The 19,901-nt window shown below is 42.1% G+C and overlaps 1 protein-coding gene and 1 pseudogene across 2 annotated transcripts in view; one reads left to right on the plus strand and one right to left on the minus strand.

Moving 5' to 3' along the window:
- Window positions 1–5,115, plus strand: part of LOC147737263 (uncharacterized) — a 46,855-nt pseudogene extending 41,740 nt beyond the window's left edge. The window contains exon 3 of the transcript XR_015295989.1: window positions 659–5,115. The product of XR_015295989.1 is annotated as an uncharacterized LOC147737263 (transcript). The remainder of the gene's footprint in view (window positions 1–658) is intronic.
- Window positions 1–19,901, minus strand: part of LOC147737261 (uncharacterized) — a 365,313-nt gene that overhangs the window by 93,502 nt on the left and 251,910 nt on the right. The gene's annotated exons all lie outside the window — the stretch shown is intronic.

The raw sequence follows: 19,901 nt of genomic DNA on the forward strand, positions 1-19,901 counted from the left end.
AGAGTCTTGTGCGTCTTTTCAGTCTAATTTTCCTGTCTGGAACAAAATTGTGTCCTGTATTTCTGCACCCGGTACATCCAGGTGCAGAAAAACCCAACAACTGATAATCAGGTTGAATAAAATGAGCACATGAAAGTACTCCTTAATTTCATTGCCCTTGATTCATTGTCTGGACCATAGTTGAGGGATATGTCTAGGCATAGTCCTCACAGCACACAATAGATTTGCTTGAGGCAGAGGCCAAAACTCAAAAGCCAGGAAACCAGATACAAGTAGGTGGTAACTCAGGGCAGGGGGCAACGCCTGTTGTCCGTGGAGGGGAAATTCCCGTCCCAGAAATATACAATAAAAATTAATTAATAGTATCCTTTTTTAAATATCTGTTTGGTGCCAGTGCATATGACTTTAATTTCTGCCTTTGGGAGTCTATGTTACAACTCTATAGGGTGCATGTATCCTTTGTGAGCTTAATAAAATGTTGAAAATTCTATAAATCCTCACTCCTACATCCAAGTACTCTCATGCTACCATTCTACACTCTTCTCTGTCTGAAAAACAGCTCAACATGTTCAAAATTCTGCAGCTCTGCATTGATTTGGCTTGTAAATTATATTTTTGGAATTTTTCATGTATTAACTATTTAATTTTAATACTATAGGTGATTAAAATTACTGACGAAGAAAGCAAGATTTAGCACTAAGCAACTGAAGTCAGTGCCATAAGAAGGATTATTTTGAAAAACTGAAGGACATCCAGCATTCTACGTTTAAACAATTTCCAAAATCTAGGTGTGGCGAGGAAGTGGGAGCTGAGGAAAGTACTATACTGTAAGTGAAGTCTCTAATTTAGCATTTCATCAACCCAGAGCAAAGCCATATCTGTGCACAGAATAACCTTCATCTAAAACATCATGTAATTCCAGAGAGGAAGCACACACTACATAAAAGAAAGTTATAACAAAAAGTTTCTTCTGCTGACCATCAAAGAAAAGACGTTGAGAGAAGACTCCGAAGCTGACACGTTAACAACCAAAAGATTGGAAAATAACATTTGTTCAACATCGTTTTTAACCAGTTACACAAGTTTGAGACTATCTGCCTCTGGGTAGAAAACCACGACCCACTCTGCTCACTCTTGCAAAAACCTTAAAAATTCACTACTTTATTGTGTTCATGACCATCTCAGATTGTTTCCTTTTTATTGTGTACTGTTCTGTAATTCTATGTAAATCACCTCAACATTATCTGCTGTGCATGAGGGATATGTAAAACTGTTAAAGATAAAAATGGATTAAAGGAGCACCGTTGCGCTATAGGTAATGTGAATAAATCCTCGTCTTCAGAACTACAAATCTTAACCTTACACCAAACATAGAAAGGGTAAAAAGAACTGATGTTCTGCGACTAATGATCCACAATAGTACTGTGCACGTTCTAACGCCTTCAGTTACTGCCATTACGTCAGTGTAAAAAGGTACTTATCAGTTTAATCATTAAATATCAGACTAACACCTTATCACTGCATTACTAAGAACCTATACAAATAGATTTGAGAAAAACTTCAGTCACAAAATAAGTTGCTGCCAGATAGGCTATAACCTAAAGACTATTATCTACTAGAAACATTTCGACATGTGTTACAGGGCTGCTTCCAGACATATTTTGGTCAATTCAAGTGTTAAGAAGATTACACACAATTTCTTTTAGAGATAAATGCTGAGCATCATCTAAACAAGCCCAGCTCTAAAATCAGGTTCACTCTTACTGTGGCATATAAGCAAGAGAAAACTAAACATAGAGATATTAACTCTAGGAATACACCTTATAAAAACACGACCTGTGAGAACAAATTCCGTGTTCAAAACCGCCTCAATCGAGGTAAAATAACCTAAGTTGGGGAAAAAAGTTACATGTGCCAAAAAAGATACAGCCATAAATCTTATCTCACTGAATTTGACAGAATGAACACTGGGGGAAACCACTTTCAGTGCAATGTATGCCAAAAAAGTTTTAGGCATAAATCTTCTCTCACTGAACATATGAGAATCCACACTGGGGAAAACCACTCTCCGTGCAAAGTATGCCAAAAAAGTTTCAGGCGTAAATCTTATCTTACTGAGCATATGAGAATCCACACTGGGGAAAAACCTTATCAGTGCTCTGAATGCCAGAAAAGGTTTAGTAGCAAACCGAGTCTATATCTACATGCATTAACCCACTCTGGGGAAAAACCTTACCAGTGCGCTGAATGCCAACAAAGTTTCGGCCATAAATCGAAACTCACTGAACATATGAGAATCCACACTGGGGAAAAACCTTATCAGTGCTCTGAATGCCAGAAAAGGTTTTGTAACAAAGCGAGCCTATCTCGCCATGCATTCACCCACTCTGTGGAAAAACCTTATCGGTGCGCTGAATGCCAAAAATGTTTCATTGACAAAAACAAGCTTAATCAGCATACAAGAACCCACACTGGGTATAAACCTTTTCAGTGCTCTGAATGCCAGAAATGTTTCAGTTACAAAATCAGACTCACTGAACATATACGAATCCACACTGGGGAAAAACCTTATCAGTGCACGGATTGCGAGGAAAGATTTTGTAACAAACAAAGCCTTTCTCAACATGCAATAACCCATTCTGTGGAACAACCTTATCAGTGCTCTGAATGCCAGAAATATTACAGTGTAAAACGTAGTCTCACACGGCATAGAAAGATTCACACTGGGGAAAAGCCTTATCAGTGCACTGAATGCCACAAATGTTTCAGTGAAAAAAGCGTTCTCAGTCAGCATATACGAACCCACACTGGGGAAAAGCCTTATCAGTGCACTGAATGCCACAAATGTTTCAGTGAAAAAAGCGTTCTCAGTCAGCATATAAGAACCCACACTGGGGAAAAGCCTTATCAGTGCACTGAATGCCACAAATGTTTCAGTGACAAAAGCGGTCTCAGTCAGCATATAAGAACCCACACTGGGGAAAAACCTTATCAGTGCTCTGAATGCCAGAAAAATTTCCAAAACAAAAGAAGTCTTTCTCGACATACAATAACCCACACAGGGAAAAAACCTTATCCATGCTCTGAATGTCAGAAATGTTTCATAAACAAACTCAGTCTCATTCAGCATATAAGAACCCACACTGGGGAAAAACCTTATCAGTGCTCTGAATGCCCAAAAGATTTCACACTTAAATCACTTCTAACTGCACATGTGAGATTCCACACTGGGGAAAAACCTTACCAGTGCTCTGAATGCCACAAATGTTTCAGTGTAAAAACAAATCTCATTCAGCATATAAGAATCCACACTGGGGAAAAGCCTTATCAGTGCTCTGAATGCCACAAATGTTTCAGTGAAAAAAGCGGTCTCACTCAGCATATAAGAATCCACACTGGGGAAAAGCCTTATCAGTGCTCTGAATGCCACAAATGTTTCAGTGAAAAAAGCGGTCTCAGTCAGCATATAAGAACCCACACTGGGGAAAAACCTTATCAGTGCTCCGAATGCCAGAAATGTTTCAGTAAAAGAAGGACTCTTGCTCGCCATATAAGAATCCACACTGGGGAAAAACCTTATCAGTGTTCCCGAATTCCAAAAGTGTTTCAGCCAAACATCTAATCTCACTGAACATGTGAGAATCCAGACTGGTGAATAAAATTATCAGTGCTCTAAATTTCAGAAAAGATTCAGAGGTAGAGATGGATACAAGCGCCTTAAGAAAACACACCATCAAAACAATTCAGTGCTCAGAACGCCAGAAAAACCTCAATTTTAAACGCAATCTCACTCTACATGAGCAGACGCACACACGGGAAAAACATTACCAACGCTGTGAATGCCAGAAATTCCTATTTGATAGGCACAGCCTCAGTAACCAAAAACGACTCCGTACTGATGAAAAACCTTGAGTGCTCTGAATGCCAGAAAAGCTGCAGAGAAAGCGCTATCTCACCCTGAGAAGCTCCACACTAGATAATAATAATAATAATAATAATAATAATCCTTATGTCATGAAAGGTTGAATCTGAAAGACAGTGTTATGCTTGATGAGAGATCCCACTCGGGGGAAAAACCTTATGAGTGCTCGAAATGCAAGCAAAGTTTTGGTTACAAATTACTTCTCACTTGTCATGAGCAAACTCATATGGGAGAAAAAACCTTATTTGTGTTCTGAATGTCAGATAATGTTTAGTCTTGAATACAATGTCATTTCACATGAGAGAATTCGCGCTGGACTAAAGCCTTATACAGGAGGGGAAAGCCAGAAACGTCTTACTCAGAAAGGAGATCTCACTGAACATGAGACATGCATCCACACCAGGTGAAAAGTAAGGCGTATCTTGAGTTGCAGAAAAGCTACTAACAACCTGATTTTACATGAGAGAGCACATATTTTAGTTGCAATAGAATTCATCCAGAAACTCTTACAGGATAACTTAGGCTGCCCGCATGCAACCTCCAAAGAAATTTCAGGCCTTGAAGTTTTTTTAATTGCAACAAAATCCACAATTTGAGTATCTGAAAGTTACACAACTCTCAAGGTCTTTACTTTACACAGACAAGTGTTAGTGCTTGCAAAAATCAACTAATTGCCAAAAAAATCACAATATTAATGTCTTACATTTTACTCCACCCAAAAGGCTTCTACTCACCCTTGTTTCTTAACATATGACTGAAATCTATATTTTCAGGATAAGATTAAGCTTAGGTAGAGCTCCTCAATGAAGAACTCCGCAAAGTGACAAAAAAACTCTGGCGCTCTACTCGGTGTTCCGCGAGCAGCGGAGTGCGTCAGGGTCATGCCCTTCTTGGTGATTTTGATCCAGGGGTGTTTGTCCCACCCTGTAAAAATAATCGCGAAAGGCACCATGTGCAGCGCAAGAGGGTGCAGCTGCTTCTACTCGAGCTGCAGCTTTGTCAATGTGAAGGAAGGTTTCTCAACGCGAGTGGTTGTGACCTGCCGCGACCACTCGCATTGAGAAATCGACGACCCGCTTTGAGAAATCGCCCCAGGAGGTTGATTTTGCTCGCCAACTAGACCTTGGCGAGCGCGAGCAAGGCAAAAATCTCGTCAGGTGGTGGATTTTCCTTGCTCCAGCACATGACGTTGAAGAGCGTGAGCATTGAAAAAACCTTGCTACGCTCCACGGAGCGGAGTTTTTAGGAACTCTACGAGCTCCGCTGAGTTCACCACCCAGAATTAGATACTATACAACAGCAGGAAAACATAACAAACCAGTTCATTGCCTTCGGTAACGCTCTTTCTGGTGGATACTCCTTTACCTGCAGATTCCTTACCGTGTGAATATTCCCCACACACCAGACTGGATCCTCAAACTTTAAAGCAGTCCTGCTGCACGCAGTAGGAGACATCATGCAGCTCAGTGTCGACGTCATTGTGCTCCACAAGTGACAAGCGGAGACGCATAGAAGCACTTCCCATGCGTACTGGGAACAACTACAGAGGCCTATGAGTTCATTATCTCACAGGTCTATATCACATATGCAGGCCCTGGCCAGATATTAATTCACAATTTTTATCATGATTAGAATTCAGATGAGGCCTTTCATTTCCAAAAATTCTAATTGTATTCTCAGCAGCAAGTGTTTAAGCTGTTCGGTGCTCATGACAAGGTCAGCTCGTCGTGCAGTACACTGGAGCTGTGCTTATGACGAGTTGACCTTGTCATGAACCATGGGATTTTAGGATTTTCAGCGCAGGAGGGGAAAAGCCTTAGCAGCCAAGGTGATATATAAAGTGTTGAGTGATGACTGCGCAGTGCTCAAGATGAAAGTGATATGATGATAAAACCGTCCGATCCACATTGTGTACACAGAAACAGGGCTGTAAATACTTTCGTACAATACAAGTTATGCAAAGGCGATTCTTAGAAGACATAATTTATATGAAATAGTCCCTGTATAGTCAATGTTTCGACCGTTCCAGTTAATTACCGTGGTCTCATCAAGACGGTAGATCGCCGCCTCTCCAATATGCTTCTCAACTATATTCAATACAACCCAGTAAGGATTCTTCTGTATCTCTGGGCAGCGTACCTGGGAGGAACTCACATTCAACTAAGCAGTTCCAGCGCCCGTTCGTCGGACCAAACAACTGCAGCAGGTGAATCCTCGGCTCGCTGTCAAACAAGTTCAAGTGTGACACTTCCTAATGAGGCCATCGTCATTGACTGTCTTGTCTGTGAGAAGCTGCACCAGCCCTCCTGTGATGGTGGGCCGGAAGACCTTCACTGCCAAGTGAAATGCTCGCAACTCCAACAGCTTGTTGTGGAGTTGGGTCTCTGCCGGTGATGAGGGTTCCCTAGTCTCTGTCTCCCATATGGCCTTCCCAACTCAGAAGTGATACATCCGTCACCACTGTTAAGTCTGGGTGGAATAGGGAGAGGGGTCTGCCACTGGCATGATCTAATTCACTGGAGAAAATGTTGGATTCTGCCTACAATAGGGTGAGTCAGCGTCTGGAAGGACACAAACAGGTTTTGCAGCTGCACCAGTTGTATAGGCAGGTCACTCAGTGGCATGATGTCCTGGATGTTGTCTTTATGTGCCATGGCCATGAAAGAACTGGGAGACCTGTTGGGTTTGCAGCAGAGTCTGGCGCTGGCAGTGTTGAAAAACCCCACTGTAGCCAAAAGGGGACGAGATTTGTGATGAAATTGCGTGGCGGAGGGAGACAAGCAGTAAGGAGGCGCACTGATTGTATACCCCCACCTGACAGGATGGTGACAGACCCCAACCACCTGCAGGGGAAACGTGCCACCTAATCTCATAGCTGCCAGGTGCTTTACTATGTAAGCAGAATGGTGGTTTACAACTGCGCTTACGTTGGAGCACCACATGTTTTTTCCAACATAATTTGGTGTACTCCCCCTGTGTGGGATGACAGCACCCGCCGAAGACTGCACCATTGTGTAGACTGGGACAGTGCACCTTCCATGTAATTCTGAACTGGGTCTTCAAATATGGTAAATTTTCTGTGCCTATTTAATTCAGGTATACAAAGAATGTGGTACTACTTGTATACTAGGGTAGGTCAAGGAAGATTGAATTTCTAAGGTGGCGGAAATGTTTTTGTCAAAGTGCTTTATGCCGTAAACACCCTCCCGTACCCTGAACATAATGAGATCATGTAGATTACACCTCTGTGTGCCTAATGCTGCCATTTGCATTTCAAGACCAGTGATTAATGTGGCTTTATTAAGTTCAAAGCCATTAGGCGTTCCCGAACTGTCTGATCGAGCTGCATTTGTACATAGGCCTTCCTATATTATGAGATTTATTCCTGCTTCAGTCTTTAATTGCGATGAATACTGTAATACCCAGGCATGAAGTCATCGTCGAGCTGCTTAAATAATCCATCTGTCTCCCCACCTCTTCCCCACTGCATCCTTAACCAGTGGCCTAGTCAGTGTGCCCTGGGCCTCAAGGTAAGAAAGGAAATGTGACCCCCTGCCCTCTGTTTGGATTTTGGAAAACAGCAATAATCATTGTTCTGTGGGCCCCTCAGGCCTCTGTTTGAACTGTGACAAACAGGTCCACAGGGTTCAATGGGCCTTTAAGGCATCTGGGACCTGGTGTCACCGCACCTGCTGCACTAATAGGAAGCTAAGCCCCTGTCCTTACCAACCGAAACAGCCAAGATACTGATCTGGCCATATCTGCAGGCATGCAGCCTGCCTCTTCCACTGAAGGGATTTAGGTCGCATGAAAGCAGTATGCGGGAAACATTTATTATCTGAGGCAAAGTCAACCAACACCTCGTCTGTTCCAACCTGAATCCGTTTAAAACCAGGGACGAAAAACAGTTCATCGTCATCCCTTACTTATCAGAAGGGTAAAATAGATTCATCTAACATTACAGTGTACCACATAAAAAAATGTGATTCTGTGTACAAATTAGAACTAGCATGCATATAGAAAGGGGAGCCTTTGGCCAAAATAGCCATTTTCCCTACCCATACTTTTAACACAGCTTATACGAAAATGCTAATTACATTGTCATCCGGAAATAGTCATTAGCGCCTACTCATAAGCAATTGCCACTTAGAATTGTCTTTCACTTCAAGCTTTCAAAAGTAAATTGATTTAAAAGCAGTATTGAATTTTTTGACATTATGTACTTTTACCAAAATTAAGAGCATCAATTTTATGACACACCATAGAAACAAGCATTTACAATGCAATGGTCTCGGCATTATTAAAGGTAGAGCTATTGGCATTGCTCATGACATTTTTTTTCATTTTCTTTTTTAAAAAAAACATAAATAAATGGTATTGTCATTTACAATGGCAATAGGTGAGCATTAGGCAGTAGTAGAGAGTATTCCCGGACACAGAGCCACACACACAGACAGAGCCTGTGTGTGTGTGTGTGTGTGTGTGTGCATGGCTCTGTCTGTGTGTGTGTGTGTGGCTTTGTGTCCGCGAAAACGCTCTACTACTCTCTAATGCTCACCTATTCCCATTGTAAATGACAACACCATTTATTTATGTTTTGAAAAATAAAAAAAATGAAAAAAAATGTCATGAGCAATGCCAATAGCTCTATCTTTAATAATGCCGAGCTTGGGAGGAGGGGTCACTGATCTGAGAGCTCCGGACTGTCCCTGGACCATGAAGGGGGCTTCCTGCATGTACTTTGCAAGGGGGCCCCCTCAAGTTTCGTTACACCACTGGCATAACGTTACTCTTTGATGGTAGTGGACGGGTGTGGAGAGGAGCTTTATGGATTCTGTGGTTTGAAAATAAAACGCTGCCTGTGGTGAATGGACAAAGGGGCAGGAAAGATGAGACAGTGACAACAGGGTGACAGAGTGACGAGGAGGGACCAGACTGTAATGAGTGCACGTCTAGCTGTGGTGCACCGGAGCTTGTGGTTGTGAAGGCTATTAATACAGCACTGCCCAGTTCCTAGCGCCTTGAAGTGGAGGCTGGGTTTACTATCGGAGCTGATCACCCCAGATAACGTGTCTACTCTCCGAGTGTAGTTTCCCAGGGCTGGCCTGTGCGGAAATGTTGCCCCTGTGGAGTACGGAGGTCGGGAGAGCTGTCAGAGGTGGGAGCGCACGGACCCTGCTGGGGACACACGGATGTCTCTGGTGAGAGCACGATTTATTTCCTAGCCCCAGAGCTGCATACAGTGAAAAGCTCAAGGGACTATACTGAGAACACCCAGTTTCACAGTCCAAAACAAGTAAGATGTAATGGTTTGTAGAAGTGAAAATGGCCCATTGTGTGTTATCTGCTCAGAAGGGCAATGTAAAGTGAATCTTGCCTTACTAGGACATAACAAATTGTAGAAAATATTTAAATCAGAAATCTACCTTGTTTAGTCTTTGTCTTCATAACGACTTATTGAGGACTACGATGTCATCATCAATGCATACAAATGTCAACACTGATAAAGAGCAAGTCAGGGTCTAGGGCATTTACGACACTTCAACCAGCGTAAAAAAAAATTAATAGAAAACTTGAATGCAGTAGATTTACTGTAGACCATGACCCACATACTCCAATCTGCTTCGAGGCATCCAGAGTAGTGTGCTGGTGCAATACAAATATACACCGTTGCTAGGTTTTCCAACAAAAGGGACTGGAGAATAAGAAGTGCCCCATGATGGGCCAGCAAAAACAACCCACTAGTAAGACTGCACAACAGTAATTCATAATTCACCTGCCATGGGCCCCAGCCACTCCCTTTATGGTTAGGGCATCCATTTAGAGTGGTCAACTGCCACTATACAAATCATACAATCTGAAAGGGATAGTGGTCTGTCCGGGTGAAGAAAACAACTTTAGAAACGTTAACATTTCACAGCAATGTTATGCTTGCCGATTTCACAAACCTTATAGATAGGAAATAGTGCTATTATTTTGTGGATGGGTTTACTGGCCAGAAAGACTTATGTACCATGGACACAGTCATTCTCTTTCAAATAACAACGCGCCAATGCAACAGGCAGGTCTGTGGGATTGATGAGGAGGAGACATCCTACCAAACTAGCCACTTGCATTTATGTAAACTAACTCCCAACCATAAATATTTGCATCAAATGAGTACTTATCGCATAGTATGTTTATTTTTGCTAAATTCTGCATTTCTCATTACTTTGACGTGCAAGGGGCTGTGCAACGCTTTATAATAAGTTTGAAATTAAACGTATAGAGACACCAAGTGGAAAGGCAAGTAATATCAAGAATTACAGAATTGGGACTCATGTCCGAGTCCGATTTCCCACAGTTTTTTGATCCATGCAATAGGCATTGTACGAACCGGACCATAGCTGCACGTCAGCACTCACATTCTGAATGGTCTTTAAATATATATTTCCAGTGATAAAAAGCAGTTTAAAAACAATGTACCCAAAAAAGCTCACTCACGACTACCTCCTCCCCTTGCACCATTCAATACACAGGGAACAGGCGATCTGTGATACTACGACATCTGCTCGCCCAACCTGCTCCCGGCTCACCACTAGGCCTGCCCATCCAAGAAACAGCACGTAGGACGAGGTTTACCTACGACGGCCTCGGTGCAAAGATATTAATTACTGCAGTGTGTCGACCCCGCACTCAGCGGCAGCAGGACCCGTTTAAGTGACCCAGAAACAAAGTGAAAAAAATAAAAGATATAAAAAAGCTCACTCACGACTACCTCCTCCCCTAGCACCATTCAATACACAGGGAACAGGCCATCTGTGATACTACGACATCTGCTCGCCCGGCCTGCTCCCGGCTCACCACTAGGCCTGCCCATCCCAGAAACAGCACTCTGTCCTGATCAGATACCTAAGTTCAAAATATATTTCTGAGGGTAAAAATATGACCTTAAAATGTACATTATTTAAAAAGTAACAAGGGCTATATTTTGGCACTGTAAGTAATTCGACTTGAAGCTTACTTAATGAGGATATGGGTCACTGATTTCAGGCCGTCGCTCGTGTAGGGCAGTCCCCCAAATAACTGCTTTCCACCAAGGGCTTGTAAAATGCATCGGTGACATGTTGGTGCAGGCAGTCGGGCATGGAGCTGGACTGCGTCTGTTAGAGGGCATCATGGTGGCGCACATCGGATCCGGGGGTGAAGCGTGACTCCTAGGGCTGGAGCACACAGGCGAGCCTGGGGATGGAGTGTGACTCCTAGGGCTGGAGCACGGCCGACAGGGAGCCACGAACAGCGGGAGCGGTTTCGTATCGCCAGAACAGCGAGAGGGGGGACAGCGGGAGCCACAACAGGGAGGGGGCGGGAGGGGGACAGCGGGACGGGAGAGACTCGCGGGGGGTGGGGGGGGGACGGGAGAGACTCGCGGGGGGGGGACGGGAGAGACTCGCGGGGGGGGACGGGAGAGCCTCGGGGGACGGGAGAGCCTCGGGGGACGAGGCGCGGGGGACGGGAGAGCCTCGGGGGACGGGAGAGCCTCGACGGGAGAGCCTCGGGGGACGGGAGAGCCTCGGGGGACGAGGCGCGGGGGACGGGAGAGCCTCGGGGGATGGGAGAGCCTCAGGGGACGGGAGAGCCTCAGGGGACGGGAAAAATAAACGGCAAAAACAAAACATGGAAAGAAAAATAAAACGGCAAAAACAAAACGGCGGCCACAACGACTTTCGGATTCGGGGCGGGAACGAGGACAGCGGGAGCATGCGACCTACCTCATGTACAACAAACAGCTTAATGGCGGCCGGCGCTCCTGAAATTTTTCCGAATTGGGGGCGTGGTTTTGATGTTCTGAGTGACGGACAACGTCACTGTCTAAAGAACATCAAAAATTACGCCCCCAAATCCGAAAAGGACGGAGCTTGTTTGGAGTGACGCATCTCTCCTCCAATGGCTGGCCTCCGTTTAGGAAGCCAGCCAATGAAGGAGAGATGGGGCACGGAGGCGGGACCTTCGGCGCTACTCAGACTCATTAAATCTCCGGCCTAAGACTGCGCAAGCGCAGCCTTTTAGGCCTTCGACCTAAAAAGGAGTTGTTTATATATACTAAACCTCCAGAAACGTTTGATTAACCAGTTACAAAGTCACGTCTAGCTTAGTTAGTTTATAGTCTTTTTTTTTAATAGAAATTATTTTACATTGTTGCTGGATCTGCATGACTAAACACTTATAAGGCCTCAAAGCCGAGACCTATTGGCTATGCCAATGCTTGTTAGTGATTGAGTACATTGAGCAGCAGAACTTTTGATTAAGTCTTGAAGAATGCCGCAAACACCTCTTTGGAGGGTTAATAGGCTGAAACATGTTGACCTCTTATTGACTCTAACAGTGCATATATGTTTCTCCCACAGTGCCCTGTTTTTAATCCTGGCCCAGGTGCGTACAAATAATGGAAACCACATACCCTTTAGCAAGTTTTAACTTTCACTCTGCTGCCCACACTACCCTGAGCTCATTATTGTGATATTTAGTATACCTTTCTTTACGACAAAATATGCCTGAACTCCTCCCTCTCAGTGAGGCGGTTGTATCACAGTCATGGAGATTCCCAATAAGGAAGCATGCCAACTATGGTGGGTGAGGGATATTTCATTTTAGCTAGGTCTTGATTTGAAACAGTAATCCTCAGAGACCCAAGGGTTTCTTGATTGTGGTAGAAATACATTTTTACCCCTTCATTGTACGTTCAAGCACAGACAATTGCATGAAATGTTGTGATCTATGTAGGGAAAATACTCTGTGCACTGAGAAAATGTGTTAAAATAACAGAAATTTGATAATCGCATTTAATACCTTCTCAAACTTGGATTTATCTAGAAGAGAAGTCTGTTAATTCTAGCAGATGTTTGATACCACAAGATATAAGTAATTAGGGGATCTTTATCTGATATCTTTATCTGTAAATTATCTGAAATTATTGAACATAAACTTATGCACTTATTATTTCTAAAGATAAAGGAAGTTCTATATTTCTCTTTTCTAAACTAACCCCAGTGCGTATGACTACAATAACCACCTCTCTCAAATCAATATTGTGCTTGTTTATTGAGAAACCAGGAACTGCGCATCAGTATTTTTCTTAGGGAGCTTCAAGTTAGAGAGTGAAAACACTTTTTAGAATGCCCCAAAAATTGTGATAAAGATATTTCAATATGTTTGACATAAATAATAGGTACATTTCATTACAATATTGAAATGGGAAATAACAGGAACAAATATTTACACAACATTACAAAAATATTAGCAATATAGGAAATACTGAAGTTCATGTACTAATAATCCATTTGGTAAAAAAGTAGTTGCTTGTAGAGTCAGCACACTACTGTGTCTGTGATTGCTTTTAAATAAAGACATTTTTTAATGCGCACCATTTTACTTTCAGATTTACAAATGTCCTCTTGGGTTACTAACTCCTGTTACTGTTTTCAGCCCACATATAGTTTCAAAGCTTAATACATACCTTAAGGATGTATAAAATATTCAGAAGGGAAACTATTAACATTCCCCTTCCAAATTCTGAATTGTTAAATGGGCTTAGTACATTTAAAAAAGGGGTTTATCATTTACAAACTCTGTGAATTACCGAACCAGTGGATTTTTTAAACAATAAAACCCTTGGTACCTGAAGCCATTTTTCTCAATTCCCTCCAAATTAAGTTTACTAATAATGTTAGTTTAATGATAACCGGTGCATGTACCTATTTAGTGTTAGTGTTGCTTCAGATCAAATAAAAACCATCACACATAACTCTTATACAATACTTAAAGACAGAATTGCTGACATCCAGCTTTAATGTTTTGTTAAATATATTTGCAAATGTCGTCACTTAAACAGGAAAGCAGCTAAAGCAGTCTCTGGACATAAAATAGGATGTAATCATAATCTTTAGATACATTTTCTGAGTTTCAGGAACAATGTGTGTCTTCTGGGTTTACTCCAATCCACTATAATAAACATATTCAATCCTTTCAGATTTGATCTGTTTGTACTGGTTTCTATTGCAGACAATAATCTAGATTTAGAGCAAGGGTCAATCCCACCCATGGCTTTTAAAATCTATTTATCAATGATCTCTATTAGTGTTATCGCAACTAAAACTGTAATAGAACTGATCTGAGAGATGGACCTTCAAGTATTATGCTCAGTCAACTTATTGAACAAACTATGGAGTTAAAATCTGAATAGATTAGATCCACAAGCATTGCCTGACCACTGTATTTTACATCAATAGATTACTTATCAGCACATTTTCTCTAAGTACAATTAAGTCATCTTCTATTTTTCGCGGAGCTCGTGCTGGGTCTGTTTGAACTCTTTTAAAATATGACATTTAAATCCAAAAGTTCAGGAATTCTAGTTTCAAGCCTGGTCAAACCTTAATGAATGCTACACCTAAAGATGCCTTTCTGTTCCTACATTTTATTATGCACCATGATTCAGAAATGGCATGTTTTTGCTTTCGGAGGTAACATTCTAAACATATTTATTATTGTTGCCATCCGAAACATTATCACTAATTTGAAGATAACATCAAGTGGTTCTGTGATGCTTGCTGGAATGGGAAGTGTTTAATCAAAAGGTGGATTGAATTCAAGTTTAGGTGACAATTTAGCAAAAGCGTGTGGATTTTGTATATATTTAAAAATGTTGATCTCCAAAAAGGCCTAAATCAGTAAATTAAATTTAAATTCAAGTTTATCATTTTAATCCTATTGTTGCAAAAGATGTGATTTTGAACCCCATGAGGCGGTTCCTTTCAGAAAGCATTCAGGTTGTAATCATGAGTCAAATAATGCTGAGGAGGTTAAAATATTCAAATTGAATTCTAATTACGCATGAAATGTTCATTGTTCAATATATTTCTTAGTATTTTAATGTGCAGACTTTATTGCTTAAGGAAAATAATTAGAATTTGTTTTTCTATATGTAGGAAGCATTACATTAATGAAATCTCTGTATCCCACCTTCTTTCCTTTCCTGTTCTTCATGAACGTTTCTATTGTTGAACTTTAAAGATTGCCCAAAATTAAGAATTGTGCTCTACATAACTTTGCTGTGTTACAGTATGTTGATTTTTATGTACAACTTTTGTCTCATGTGTATAGCAACTGCTTGTTTTGCTTTAATAATCAGCTTATGTTTATTAGGTCTTATTATTCAATAAAATGTTTCAAACACAACAAATGGTAGATGATATGTATTTACAACTGCAGCACTTTTATTGTATGGGCAGTTTCAAAGGGGCCAAAAATATGGTCTGCAGGTTGACGGAGTACCACATTGGCATCAGCAGGGAGAGGTTTGGGCAGGTGATTGGGGGTATATGTAAGGCTAGAGTAGGGGGAACAAAGCATGTACATTGTGGAGTCTGTGACTCCTGGAGTTAATGTGAGGGATACCATGCTACCCTGTAAATGAATCCCCTAGTGATTATTATCAACAAACGTTATTCGGTTTAATAAAAGAAAACCATAAAAGTCATACATAAAATGATGAAACGTCTTCCAAGTTACAGATTGACAATTATAATATGTCCAAGTTAATCAGAACACAAGATACAAATTCATGAATTACAGTACAGAAGTTAATTGCAGTTTGACCTGAGTCTAACAGCGACCCGTAAAAAGTTAATCGTATGCAAAACAGTGTCTTTAGAGAGGAGTTATAAAAAGATAAGCGCTGGTCTCACCCGCCTAAAACCCACTTTTTTGAGAATGGGAATAATAAATACCTTTCTAGGGACAGCATAAAAACTACAAAACATTATAAAGTGCATCATTTCCTGAGGAGACTCACTGTTGCAGCCACAGGACATGAGGCACAGGCCTCTGTGGGAGCCACGAGGGTGTACCAAGAGGTAATGGAAGAGGTTGAGCCAAAACCGGGTCAATAGAAAACAATCATGGATGCTTTTAAGCCCTAGAAGATAAGGTTCGGTGGTTGGTACAGTTTTTAACACAATGTACCTACGTACACTAGGCTTACACCACTCATTTCCCTCGCTATCACAGCGGCTCATTCTTAAAAAAAACTCTTTGACCAGAGAAAGGTCCCTCTTACATATGCGCTTAGGGTTAATAAATAGTTCCTACCTACCAACTCTTATATAGTGGAGCCATCGGATGCTTGAGACATGGTCAAGTGAAAGGCATTCCCGTAGGACGTCTTTGCTACGTGTATTTTCTTGCTTAGCCCAAATATTAAGCCACAAATCCAGGTAACGGAAAGCCAGTAAATCTGAAAGGAAAGGCATCCCCAATTCTTCATGCACGACATAAAACGGGGTGCTTTGTGGGACAGAAAGGGCCATCACAGGAAAGAGTTTTCAGCACTTTGCACTGCCCCTACCCCAATGTGGCCCAATATCTCACGCCCATAACTAACCTTTGAGATATTTTTGGCTTCATATATCTTCAAAATAGCCCCTATTTGCTTCCCTCGGACTCGGTTGGCAAAGTTAACAACATCTGCAAAAGCTTTCCCTAGATCCCCTTTCTTCCAAGTAAGCAAAGGGCAACAACTGAAGGAATCGTCAAACACAACTCCCAAATAGGAGAAAACATTGGTCTTCAGCATTGATGAAAGTCCGAGTTTAAAAGTGAACTGCTTAGCTTTACGATCTTCCACCTGCATAATGAACGACTTGGCATGATTAAACGAAAGGTCCAAGTCCTCCATAAAAAGGGCAAAATAATTCAGAAGAAGTTGTAGGCCCCCAGTTGCCCTCCTATAGGAGTGGCAGGCTATGCTCGGCTAACTGGGGACAATCAGCATTTGTGGCCAAAAGGGCCTTCTCTAAGGAATTAATATATAGGTTAAAAAGAAAGGGTGCTAAAATGCACCCCTGACACACCCCTCTCTTGAAGTCAAGCTGACTGGACACTTACAGATCCTTTGAATAGCGGACAACCGCGGTTGAATCACTGTGAAGATCCCTCAGAATTAAAACAATGTTACTGTCAATGCCAATGGAGGACATCAACTGTCACAGCTTGAACCTATTGACACAGTCGAATGCTGAGAACTGGTCAATGAAGGCTAGGTATATGGGGCTGGACTAGCCACAGTGTAATTGTTCAGAACCATGTACAGGTTTAAACACTGTTCCACAGTGGAACGACCTGATCGAAAGCCGTTTTGGATATCAGATAAAAAGTCGTTTTCATCAGCCCAGGATACAAGTGTGTCAAGTACCATGCGACCCGCAACCTTCACCACAGAGTCCAGAAGAGAAATGGGCCTATAACAGTAGGTCCTGTCCCGATCTCCCTTTTTAAATACCAGGACTATAATCGATAAAGCCCAAGAATCTGGGCGGCCAACCTGGACTCCAGCATTGCTAACAGCTGTGAGGACAGGCACCCAGGTTTCTACGTGGGAGATGTAGAGATCTGTCGGGATCCCATCTGGCGCGGGGGGCCTTGTTTTTAGACAGACCTTGCGTGGTGAAAATAAGTTCTGACTTGCATTCCACCCTTTCCTGCCCCTCAGTTGGCGGGGTTTCTGACTGGAAGATACCTTTGAAATGATGTACCCAATCCTCTGTTATATGGGCATCCAGTAAATTAGCATTATTCCCAGATAGAAATGGGCTCGTAATAATGCCCCAGAACTTTGAGCTATTACGCATTGTACTAGCCTCCACTAAATCGATCCAGGCCTCCTCCCTCAGGACAGACTTGCAAGTTGCAAGAGCAGCCTTATATGCTCTTTGTAGGCCTTTGACCGCCACCCGGTCTCGGGGCTTAACACCCAAGGCCTGTCTCAGGTTCCTGGAAGCCTGGGAGCACGCCGAGTCAAACCATTGTGGACCTAGTTGCTAACGGCCGCAACCCGGGTCCCGTAGTAACCTCCTTATGACAGTAGACATGGATCCAAATGCACCCATGATGTCCGGAGCACTTGCCTCATTGTCGAGACAGGTGGCAAACTCGCTGCAACACTGAGTTAAAAGGGACTTGTGGAGTAGCTCTGGGACAATACACCCCCACTTTACGCTCCTTCCCGCTTCCACTGCTTTAAGGGGGATACCAGACCCCCCGCCCACCTTGGTGTGTCCGAGTGTTCGGGTACAGCCTGTTAAGACACAAATGGAGTTGTGGTCACTACATTCACTCGCATGCACAGAAAATTTGTTAACCAGGATAGATACAAAGGTGAAATCAATAAAGTGGTCACATCCTCTCCCAATAACGGTGGGAGTAATGTCTGTTTTCCCCGGAGGCAGCTTATTCATTACAGATGTTAGATCAAATTCAAGCAAGATGGAGTTAAGGTCAATACCCTTGGGAGTATGTTCCATGTGTAAGCCTGCTTGTCGTGCACAGCCCATAGCTTCCACTCCTCGTTGCCTGATGTCCTCACACATTTGAGTGTTAAAATCCCCTGTAAAAAAATGTAGTGATAACTCTGACCTTTAAAGATGCTATCCTGAAGTACAGACCCCAGCAGAGTTATATTGCCCTCATGTGTGTGTGACTCCCGTGTTGCAAAAGTTTACCAGAAGTAACTTGCTCTTTCCACTGGACAACAACATCACATGTAAATTGGGAGAGACATATAGTGAGAAACTGGCTCTGTATACTGCACCAAAGTGAGGTACAGTGTGTATAGAGTCCAAGGGTCTCCAGAGGTAGGAAGAGGTTAAAGTTAGATAGAACCTTACTCTCTAAAGTGGTAGGTTGGTTGAGCAGTAAGGCAGTATCAGAGGACAATGTTAAGCATTTGATATACACACTCAGTCAGAAAACGAATTCACACACTAAAGAACTGAACTCTAGGCCAATTGTTTTTGTATAACAAAATATACTGTTGTTTTATTTCTAGAACTAAGCAAGCCTGGCACAGGTAAGCATAAAAATACATTGCAGTAATAATTTACTTGTATGAACACAGTTCAAGTAGGCAGTAGAAATTGTACTTTGTTTGATTTACAGGGGAGCAGTAGTATGCAACACTTAGCAAATACAGTACATTGAAATGAATAGGCTTTTTCAGTAAATTGCAGGTAAGTTACTTTTTATGTTACTTTTCTAACTCAGTGCTGGATACCTAGATTCAGCACTGGTACATTTCCTAGAAACAGGTAAGTAATTAAGTTTTGGTTATTCGCATGATTTCTAAAGAATATTTTCAGTTTTCAAAACTCCGCACTTGGAAACTTTTTGGAGCAGTACATTGAAATTAATGGGCTCCTACAATAAATTGCAGGTAAGTTACTTTTCACATAACTTTTCTAACTCCGTGCTGGATACCTAGATTCAGAAAAGGGGGTGGTGATGGACAGAGTTTCTGAATTAGGGAGAATACTCCTACTCAGTCAAGAGATCAGGGCTTTATCCATCACCGTTTTTTAGCTCACTGCACCATCCCAGCTCAGAACCCGGCTACATGCAAATTAGTCTGTCCCTGTCCCAGTGCATCATGGGAACAGGGCAAACCAAACTACCAAGCCAATTCTTATACTGGGAAGGAAACAAGCTTCCGGGGGCCGGTTTCTGGCATTTCAGTTTTGAAACTTCTAATGAATATATGAATCTTTTGCTTATACTTTTGGGTTATTAGACTCTAGGTTACCTGACTGATTGTAACAAAATGTACATTTTAGCAAGGACAAGTGGATACTGTCCTTATAGATTCCCTTTGGGATTGTAAAGAAGTGCCACACTCAGCGCAACCTACGGCAAATTAGTTTTTCTACTGCCCTGCACTGAAAAACGCAGAAAGATTGGATCAAAGATGGCATTATGAACTTTTGGCACTGTATCTTGTATAGCTATCCAAATTTAATTAATTTTCCTAATTAGGTTACCTTGCCCCGTGGACAAAACATTGATCCACAGTTTTCATCTCATCCCGGCTGGGAAGTGAGTCTTAACACACTTTCTACTTTTGACTAGCCTCCAGATTTAGATAATATTAGGCTACCAAGGGCTTTTATTC

This window comes from Lissotriton vulgaris, chromosome 1_1, assembly GCF_964263255.1.
Source record: "Lissotriton vulgaris chromosome 1_1, aLisVul1.2, whole genome shotgun sequence".
Taxonomy (NCBI): Eukaryota; Metazoa; Chordata; class Amphibia; order Caudata; family Salamandridae; genus Lissotriton; species Lissotriton vulgaris.